Below are 11,398 nucleotides of genomic sequence, written 5' to 3' on the forward strand. Positions count from 1 at the left end.
ATTTGGCAGATTATATTCCATTATATATATTTCAACAACCTGTATGAAGAAACCTGGGGCCATTTGTATGCCCTTTATGCTTAATTGTGATGGAAAGGAACTTTGTCCTATTTTGTTACTGGGCTGGTAATGAGTTGTCTGCATGTGATGCACTATAACTTCTTTTCATACATGTGAATATGGTATTTGCTTCGTTTGAAGTTGACTGCATGTATATATATTTGGCAATGTCACACTAGTGTAGGTATTTTCATTTGAAGTTGTATGATACAAATGGCTTCTTTTACGTGTTTGTTTGTTTAGATCTATTAGTATATTGCTGTGAAAGCTAAACTGTTTGATTTGTTGCTGTTATGTAATGGACATGCTTTATTTAAAATTCAATAAATTATTTCGGAAATATGTTTGACAGTGTACCCAGATTAGTTCTCTGGTTGATCCTAAATGGAATGTGGAAATCTCTGCGTTTCGTGACAGCCATTAGGAAAGAGCACAAGGGCAACATTGCGAATGTGATATTGGTATGTAAGGGGTGGGTTTCCTATGCGACTGGAGTTCACCTGGATTTCCACGTGGCACCATTCCTGTTCTGTTCATTCATTAATGGTGCTGCTGCACACCTACCATGTCTTGGGGTGACTTGATAATGTCTAAATATTGTTTATCTGAACTGATCAATTTAAAATCCATGAACTCCATAGTTAGACGTCCCTATGATTGATTGATATGTGAAGCCAAATCTTTACTAGTGAGCAATGCTGGGTCCTTAACGTTCCAATAGCCCTCTATTCCTATTATGACTAATAGGGATTTCACATTTCGTATCCTACCTATCCTATTGAAATGGTCAAATGCGCTGACTTCCATTACAGCGGTGGCATACAGGAGCATCTTAGGTGTGGACCTTATACGCAGCCAAAACGGTCATGGGCATAGCTTGGCCTTCTCTATAATAGAAGCTCTACCCAAGTCCAACCTTAGCAGATGAAGTGGCGTACTCTGAGGTAAGAAACCAGGCACCTTAAAAACTTGTTCTCTGATTTCAAAAGGTCATCCATCCCTTCAAAGCCCCATAGTTCAGCTCCATAAAGAGCTGAACCACCTGCTTTGGAATCATAAATGTGAAGCGGGGCTGCCACTGGTGTACTAAAGGAGGTGCTGTGTTCTTTTATCAGGGTCCCTGCTGTTTGCCTGTGCTTCAGGGTCATGAGGCTTCCATGACATATCTACCGAAAGTGTGATACCTAGATAGTCAAAGGCACTCGCCCTTTCCAAAGGGACCCGTCCTGGGGATAATTTAACTCTGTAAGTTTTATGCGGATTTAGTAATCAAATCCTCGTCTTTGATGTATTAACCTCTAGTCCTCTGGAATTGCAAAGAAGTGTCATCTGCTGGGGCACCAGAAAGAAACTGGACAACGCCATTCACAAAAAGGGGAAAGAGTGTGGGTGCCAGTACACAGCCCTGACGTACTTCCCTCTTGAGATTTATTGCGTCAGTAAGCTGGCCTTGGCGACCCCAAAGAACGCCGGCAAAGTTAGTTTGCCTCATGTAGGCAAATAACAAGTGACAAAATCTCAAGGGGAAGATCTATATATTTTAAGACTTGCCATAGCTTCTTCCTTGGGATAAGATCAAAAGTGGTCTTTAGGTCGATAAAGGCTACATACAGGCTCCTCGACCAATGGCCACAGTCTTCCATGTCAGAAAAAGGAAGCGAAACACCTGATCAATGTTGCTCATTGTTTGACAAGGGGTAGGTGGACAGACAAATTAACATATATGGATTGAAGGTGCACTGTCGTAACAGGGTACAGACAGTATGTCAACGCCTTTACTTCATGCTTGATAATACAGGTATCGAACCCACATAACATATGAAAAAATTGTATGCATGCGATTCCTGAACTTCGATATGTAATATTCAATACATGAATGTTTCCAGCACATGAGGTGAGATCCCTCAACATCAAAGTGCAGTATAAGGAGACAAGGGGAAAAGTGATCTGAAATCCATATGGGTAATAAGGCCAAAATGGTTTGCATAATGGACATATTGTCCATATTCTGTATGGCAACGTAGGTAAAAGAGGTCTCGATAATAAAAATGCATAGTCAAAGAAGTGAAAAATCTAATTGTAACTCCATAAGGTGTAGACCGGGCAAAAACGTGCAAATTATACAGTGTATTAAACCACGCTTTCATGGGTCCAATTAGTGTATACTTAATATAAGGGTAACTTATGTTGTTAGGTTTGAAAAAGCCATCAGAAGTAATGTTGCAAACTTATTAGTATTGAAAAAAATTCCTCAGTATCGGACCATGATAAGTCCCTGCAAACATAAAAATTAGATATGATGTAGGCATCACCTTCCAAGTACTCATACGTCCATGCCCCCTTGTTTGTTTGCTAATTGCCAAAGTCTAATTAAGTTAACGTCTATTGAACCCTCCGAACGGGAAATAGTATTCTTGTGTTCTCGTTTAAACAAAATAGAGAGAGCGAGGGACTGACCTGTTGCTTCAGTAGTTATATCTTTGCTAGTAATCATCTTGTGTATTCAAACGACTGGAATGGCCCATGCCTGACGTATTTAAGCAGGTTGCGAGTCCTTCATTGCCATAATTAAGGAATCGCAATTAAGGACTCGCAAAAACCTATGCATGTAGGAACCGCTGTAAATATAGCGATTCCTACACATTCCTTATTTGCGACTCGCAAATTGCAACTCGCAACTAAGGAATGGCTTCCCATTGAATGGGAAATTGCATGCACAATTTGCGAGTACCAATAGGTCCTGGCAAATTGTGCATGCATTTCAGAGTGCAAGGGTGGCAAAAGGACACCTGTTGCCCCCTGAAATTCATCTGTGTGCAATATGAAACTTTAAAAAATGCACAGAAGTGCATTTTTCAAAGTTTTTGCAAATTACCATGAAGTTCAAATTCATGGTAATTTGCACCTCCTATTAGCGAAATCGCTGATTTTTTTTACTTTAATGCATTGCTTTTAAGGAATCTCAATTTGTGAATCCTTAAAGGCAATCGCAATTTAAGTGATTACAATTTAGAGATTACTTAAATTGCGATTTTTGCATTTAGTATGATGCATCCAAAATGCAAAAATACTGGTCGCAAAGGGGCAGATTCTGAAAATCTGCCCGTTTACGACTGTTTTTTCTTTTGATGCATGTGCCTGTCTTTGTACAAGTCAATACATTGTACAAAGTAAGGGAAGAAGATAGACAGTACCAAACGTCCTGTGTACCAATCAGTATATAATACAAAGTAAGGGGAGAAGAACAGAGATGTCATTCAAGTAAAGGAACTTTTCGAGATAATGAAAATATTTCATTTGTAACAAAAATGTAGGCTTGTTCAGATCTTATATTTTAGACTATGTGTGACCAAATCCAGGAGTTTAAACGCAGCAAAGACAGATAATCCATATCTCACTCGTTCATGAAGGATCATATCATGTCTAGGTTTAAGTGTAAATCATACATACAGTATTGTTCTTACACATGTGGCATTTAAGCATGTACATGGGTCTAATAGTCCAGGACAGAAATTTGAAGGTTATTTCGATTGGAACACATGTAATTTCCTATCCATGTGCAAACCCCTTTCTACTGTCCGTAGTTTCAAGATCCATTGAGTTTTTAATCTTCTAAGAGCTAGTACCCTATCTCCTACTCAAGGGTTATTCTGTACCTGGGTTATTCCATGAAACCGAATGTTGGTCATGGTCATGGAAGGGTGAACCGTATTAAAGTGTACTGGAATGGATATTCTGAGCTGTTGTTATGAATAGCCCTAATGTGTTCTTAAATGTGTTCTTTTAAGGGTCTGAGAGTCCTGCCTCTGTAAATAAGTCAACAGGTACATTTTATACAATATACGACAAACCTGGTGTTGCAGTTGAAGAATTGTCATATATGGTGTTTGGCAGGTGTATTGTATTGAAATTGTGTCAATTTGTTAAGAGCAAAAGAGCAAAAACTACATTGTGTACATTCATAAAAGCCTTGCGGTCTGCTAAGTAACCAGTAAAGGTTTTGTTTCTGTGGCAATAGGTAGCTAGGACACCGTATGTTCCTCAGAGTTTTGCCCCCCCTGCTATGTACAATCCTATGTTTGTGTGGTATGTATTTCGACACTGATCCAGTTTGAGTAGCTGCCAGTGTTTGAGAAAGATCTTGTAGATAGAATGGCTTTGTGCACTGTATCTAGTGATGAATGTCAGCTCCCTGTCCTTTGGTTTTTCTGAGTACTATTTTTGTTTTTCAGTGATTTTTGTTTTTGTTTGTCATGATGTTGTCAGTATTTTGTTTTTCAATTGGCGTGGAACTTTTTGTGAGTGGCCCCTACAGATAAAGCGTTCTTCTAATTTGTGAAGTTCTGTAAGGAAAACAGAGTCCTCACTACAGTTTCTCCTAATCCGTGTCATCTCACCAAGTGGGATTGCATTTATCTGCTAAAGTGGTTGCGTACTAGTTGTTATGCAAAATAGTGATTCTACTCAAGAAATAGACAGACAACTCTCAGATGGCGAGGCCTTTATAAGACTTACCAACAATCCCCTTAACAACATCACTAAACTTATCGATTCCAAACTAACATTTTGGAAGGAACAATGTCTCTTCAGTGGTGTGGAATATAAATATATATTCATCCCCTCACCTAAGGCACCTTGCATCTACATGCTCCCTAAATACATAAACCAGACACATTCCCCCCGAGTAGACCGATTATCTCAGGCATAGGTTCTCCTACAGAGCTCATCTCAGAATATAAAGATGTCTTTTTACAACCAATGGTTCGCAACCTTCCATCTTACTTGAGAGATACTGGTGACCATCTGAAAAATTAGAAGACATTGAATGGGAAGTAGACTTTACATTTATTACTTTAGATGTCTGCTCCCTCTATACCTGCATACTCCTAGAGAAGGGAATACAATTTTTGGCAACTACGTTGTCTTCAACTTTGTTTGAACATACAGAGATGTTATTAGACTTAACATGCCTTACCCCATAAAACAATATCTCTCTTCATCAGGGGAATTGGTACAGACAGGCCAGGGGTGTTGCAATGGGTTCGAAATTTTCACCATCATACGCCACCCTTTACATCGGCAACTTCGAACAAAAACATCTATGGGCGACTGGCCCACCAGAAGTGACCGAACATATCATTTACTGAAGCATTACATTGACGATATCTTTGTCATTTGGGCATGTAATGAGGTACAGTTAGAAAAGTTAGTGGGACATCTGAATAACAACACATACAATCTGCAATTTACCCACAAAACACACAAGCAAGAAATAGACTTTCTAGATGTGGGGATTTATGTCAAAGAGAACAAGATCTTGCTCACCCACTTTCACAGTTAAATGCAATCCAACTGGGTTAGATGACACGGATTACGAGAAACTGTAGAGAGGACTCTGTTTTCCTTACAGAACTTCATAAATTAGATGAATGCCTCATCCATAGGGGCTACTCACAAAGAGTTCTAAACCAATCTAAAAACAAAATACTGACAACACCAGGGCAGATATTACTGAAAAACAAAAATAGTACTCAGAAAAAAACAAAGGACAGGGAGCTGACATTCATCACAAGATACAGTGCACAAAGCCATTCTATCTACAAGATCTTACTTAAACACTGGCATCTACTCAAACTGGACACATCAGTTGTGAAATACATTCCAAGCAAACCTAGAAATGTGCATAGCAGGGGCACAACCCTGAGGAACATACTCTGTCCTAGCTACATATTGCCTGGTTACCTAGCAGACCACAAGGCTTTTATAAATGTACACAATGTAGTATTGGACTTTTGCTCTTAACAAATTGGCACAATTTCAATACAACACACCTGCCAAACACCATGTAAGCATAGTTTAATATACCTCCGGCCTAGGGATCAATTGGCATAAATCTGTAATCTTCCCTCTTACGAAGAGTACCATCCCGTGGGCGCTGGAATTTCCATTGGAATGGTGTTCCGACTCGGTGAGGTACTTGGAGGTGCACATTCATAGCGATCCGGACCAAATTATTCGCCTTAATTATGGGGTAGCGATCACCAGGCTCAAATCACAAATAGTTCACTGGGTGAAACTGCCTCTGTCTATGGCAGGACGCGTGGCGCTCATTAAAATGATAGTCCTTCCCAAATTTCTGTATTTCTTTCATAATATCCCAATCCCCTGTCTCAGAAGTTTTTTAGCACGCTTCGCACACAATTAATTAGATTGGTATGGGGTAACAGAACACGAAGAGTGAGATGGCGGGTCATGACACTCCCATATGGCAATGGGGGATATGGCATCCCAGATATGCAGCTCTATTATCTGGCAGCACAGTGCAGCTTTGTGCAGGCATGGTACTACCCGGATGCCAGAATAACCTTTCTGAGACCTGAGTAGGGGCTTTGTTCTACCTGACACTTTGGCTGAAGTCCTGCCTGTGGGAATCCCACGAGATTGCACAGACATTCAACCTGTCTCCACTACCAGCTGGGCGTGGGCCACACTGGGGCGTCTCACAAACACACAAACGGTATACTCATCAGCCATGCCTTTTCCAAATCCCAAAATACTCCCATAACCGGAGAAAAGCTTGGACAAATTACCTGCACAAAGTTTGGCATTGCCAAAATGGGAGACTTTTTTCCTGCGGGCCACATATTTGATATAGAGGATGCTTCCCTATTTCCTTTCCTGAAGCTTCATTTATGGACAGATTTGTGCTGGCCAGGCTCAGGGCTGCGCTTCGAGCCCGGCTCCCTGACTTCCCTCTGGAACCCCCATCAATCACTCCTCTGACATTGGTTATTGACAGTAGCAGGGGGGAGCATTTGATTTCACACCTTTATAAGGCTGGTGTGATCTGGTTGCACTAGACGATACTAAGGTGCGGAGTGCTTGAGAGGCGGACCTAGGCAACCCGATATCGGACGAGCAGTCGACGTATGCTGTTTAGAGACTAAACTAGTGTCCATTAATAGCAGGCACACATTGCTTCACTTTAAATTTTTACGCCAAATGTATGTCACCCCGCTCAGGGCACACAGGATTGACCCCACTAGGTCACATCAATGTCAACTGTGCCAGTCCCCTCAGGCAGACTTTGCACACCTGGCTTGGACCTGCCCACAAATTCACACCTTCTGAATGGGAGTGCTTAGCACACTTAGCAAGATTATACTGATACAATTCAAACCCCTGCCTGAGATTGCTTTATTGGGATATGTGGTACAATTCCCCATTAAGGTCAGGGGGTTCACGGCCATCGCCCTGTTGCTGGCAAAACGAGAAGTGGCGATCCACTGGGGGGGTAGGAGAGCTCCTACAGTGCAGTCCTGGCTCCAAAGCTTAGCGTCCTGCTCTATGAGGTGTGAGAACTACGCAGACACAACCCCCTCAGCCTCTAGACCTAGAGATATATAGGGCCCCTTCAAGACTTATCTTATGGCTCAACAGCAGGAATACTCTACACAACAAGAGCAAGGTCTGGTGCCGACTGGTGGGGACTAAAGCTATACTTTATAATGTAAGCAGTACTTGTGTTTCGGCATGTAGTCCGCAGGCAGCAAATGGCCAATATGATGACGAGAGTGGGTGATGTTCTGACAGCGCAATAGACGGCTATGTCTAACATGGGCTGGATTTGGGCAGTTTAAGTTTTGCGACGTGTACATGTGACCTATTGTGCAATTATGGGATGTACTGTGAAGTTTCATGAATGTGTAACCATGATGCCCCTTCAATATGCTCAGTGCACTGCTTTGTTATTGCTGAAAATGTTAAATAAAGTTTTTTTAAAAAGCGTAGTTTGATACACTATGGGCCAGATGTAGGTAGCCAAATACCGGTCGGTAACGGCCGATTTCGGCCGTTACCGACCGGTATTTGGCTTTTGACATGTAGGGGGCAGGAAACAGGCCATTTCGGTAATTTTACCGATTCGGTAAATATACCGGTCGGTAAATTTACCGACCGGTATTTTTACAGAATCGGTAAAATTGAGATGTAGGTGGGACTCTTCTGAGTCTCACAAGCCCTACAAAGTCGGTATTTTACCATCAAATTCAATTTGATGGTAAAATACCGATTCAGGTGTGCATGCACATGTGTGCATGCACACCTGTGCCATATGACAGGCAGACCTGCCCTTAGGGCAGGTATGCCTGCCACATGGCCCCCAAACCTTTTTTGGGGGTGCTAGAGGGTGTCAAAGTGACACCCCCTGCACCCTTGTCAAATTCGGTATTTACCGATTCGGTAAATACCGACCGGTAATGCCCCATTCATTCCTATGGGCTTCAAAGCCCATAGGAATGAATGGGGCATTACCGGTCGGTATTTACCGAATCGGTAAATACCGACTTTTAAAGATTCGGTAAATCCACATCTGGATTTACCTACATCTCGGTACTTCTATTTTACCGATTCATAAATACCAAATCGGTAAAATTCGGTATTTATGAGTCGGTAAAATAGATTTACCTACATCTGGCCCTATGTCATTTGCACTTTTTTGCCCGGTCTACTCCTTATGGAGTCACAATTAGATTTTTCACTTCTTTTCTTTGACTATGCATATTTATTATCGAGACCTCTTTTACCTACTTTGCATACTGAATGTGGACAATATGTCCATTATGCAAACCATCTTGGCCTTATTACCCCATAGGCTTTTAGATCACTTTTTCCCTTGTCTCCTTATGCTGCACTTCGATATTTAGGGTTCTCACCTCACGTGCTGGACATATTTATATATTGAATTTTACAGTTCAATAACCTCATGGATACTATTTTCCATATGTTATGTGGGTTCAATACCTGTATTACTACTGTGCACCTTCAATACATATTATTAATTTGTGCGTCCCCATCCCTTGTTTACATGTCCTATTCTTTTACAGTGCAGCGTGAGAGCCTAAACACTGTTGAATAGTATTGTCACTAGTGATTGATACTCCTATCACCGCTCAAATCTAATATCAATTATCTCTCTTTGGCGAAAATATAAGTTCCAACTATTAAGAAGACGCAGTACTTTTTTAGCGCTGGACTTAGTGACTTCCTATTCTAAAACACTTATTTATTCATTTACTCGAATTTCTTACATATGTGGCAGCCAAGACTGACACCTAGATGCTCTCAGGACCATTTATTTGCCTTCACAACATACGCCTCATATATTATTAGATACAACCTTGGGGCATATTATCAAGGGGGTTTATCTCCGCTTTTTTGGCTTTAAAAGCCAAGAAAGCGGAGATAAAATTATCTCCCTATTACCTAGCTGTCGCTAACACCAGTTAGCGACAGCTAGTAGGCGATAGCGACCATCTTGGGCCCCACTTTGCATGTCAGTGATATTTATCACTAATGACGTGCAAAGGGGGCGTGCCAAGATGTTAGCGACTGGAAACAGTCGCTAACATCGCTATCTCCTATTACCAACTTTTGGAGATATTCACGCTAAGCGCGAATATCTCCAAAAGCTAACACCTGACCTGAGCAGTTCTTAGCCATGTTATCCAATGGGAGGTGGATACCATGGCTAAGAGCATTAGCTCAGTAATGCATGAATAACGCTGACTTTTCAGCGATATTCATGCATTGCGGCCGTTTTTTATCGCATTTGCGATAAACCTTGGTAATACCAAGGTTTATCTGCGATAAAAATCGCCGCAGCTCAGCGGTACATTTTTGTCTCTAACCAAGCAATAGCGATAATTATCGCTATTGCTTGGTAATATGCCCCCTTGTGTTTATACGTTGAAGGTCAGCTTCTTTATTAGAAATGTATTAATAATACTTACCACAGCTGGTGTAACTTTTCATTTTTTTCCTCTACACCTTGGACCGAAATTTCCTTTCCAATATGCAGAATTAGGGGGTCCTTTTTCTATCACTCTATCACTCTATCTGCATGCGTTTTACAACACTCCTGAATCCTTAACCATTGCTGGTTTACCATTTATTTATTTATATATTTTTCCTTACCTTTTGGCTGTTACATGGATGCCCTTTTCTTCCTTTTTCTTTTCTGACACTCGGTGCAGGTTGGGCAACAATTAACTTAAAACTCAGGTAAAACAATATTGATGTTGTAATGTTTTTCAACATGTGTTTTTTACTGTCATACAGCCTTAAAAGAGTCACTTTAGTGACAAAACACCTTTTGGCTGTTGTCTATCACCGAACATTGCTGTATTAAGTTGAGTTGTAAACGCCATCATCAAAGTGTTTAGTCATTGTATAAAGAATTTTTTCTTTCTGGAAAAACTGAAATGCAATTCACATGTTTTCAGTGGTAATATTAAACCATTGAAAAAATTACCTTTCTTCTGTATTTTTGCAACCTGTGAAAAAGAAACGAAGGGGGATATTCTCAAGAACGTGTGATAACCATCGCAAAAGTAGCTAAACTCAACACTTCACATCACAGTCTATTGCGGTAAAATAACTCCATGATAACGTGGTATTCTCAACAAGGTGGCACCATGCGATAGTCCCACGATAACGCAGCAAATGAATACGTTAAAACCAACGCGCCGCCGAAAAAACGCAAAACACGAATGCGAAAATAGTAGCGATGAGGCCAATCGCAATACAAAAATCAGAGATAACCAGCGATAGGCCTGCAATTACCACGAGTCATGCAGGTAAATGCACCATAAGAGTACAAAAACAGTGAGAAGACAATGAACGAGCACCACCCCACATCCGTGACATAGAACAAATGACCATTGTCCTGCATCACATAGGCATCTCCTCACAGTCAGAATGCACATTGTCATGCAGTCTGGATGTAAACTGCACCAATGCAGACACATGCATGGAACACACTGTGAAACCGCATCCTCCCATCACATTGCAGAGGGACAAGCAATCCCCCCTTCACACAGACGTGTCATGCCTATGATCGATCAATTATGACAGCGTGGACAAATGTAGGGGCAGTGTCTCCCGTTACGTACATGTTGCCCATGTTGTGGGACTTGAGTCACGGGGCATCCCTGCATCATGGTGGTACACAACTGGCCCCAAAAGGAGCCCTGTTGCCACCTGTAGGTTAAAAATGGCATCCAAAATGGAATGATCTTGGACACATGTGAAACGCCGAAGAGTGGTATACCCTACTAACTGTGACACAAAGAACTGGCAGTTCGAATACATGACATCCCAAACAGCCTCTCTGCACAGAGGTGACACACCCACCATCCATGAACAAACCATAAAATCGTTAGCAATACATGTCGCACACACACTTATCTGAGTGATGTACCTGTACAGATGAGTGACATTCACTTAGGGAATGTCATTTTGGAATGCATTTATTAGCACATGCTGTGCCTGTGTTTTT

Source organism: Lissotriton helveticus, chromosome 9 (genome assembly GCF_964261635.1).
Source record: "Lissotriton helveticus chromosome 9, aLisHel1.1, whole genome shotgun sequence".
NCBI lineage: Eukaryota > Metazoa > Chordata > Amphibia > Caudata > Salamandridae > Lissotriton > Lissotriton helveticus.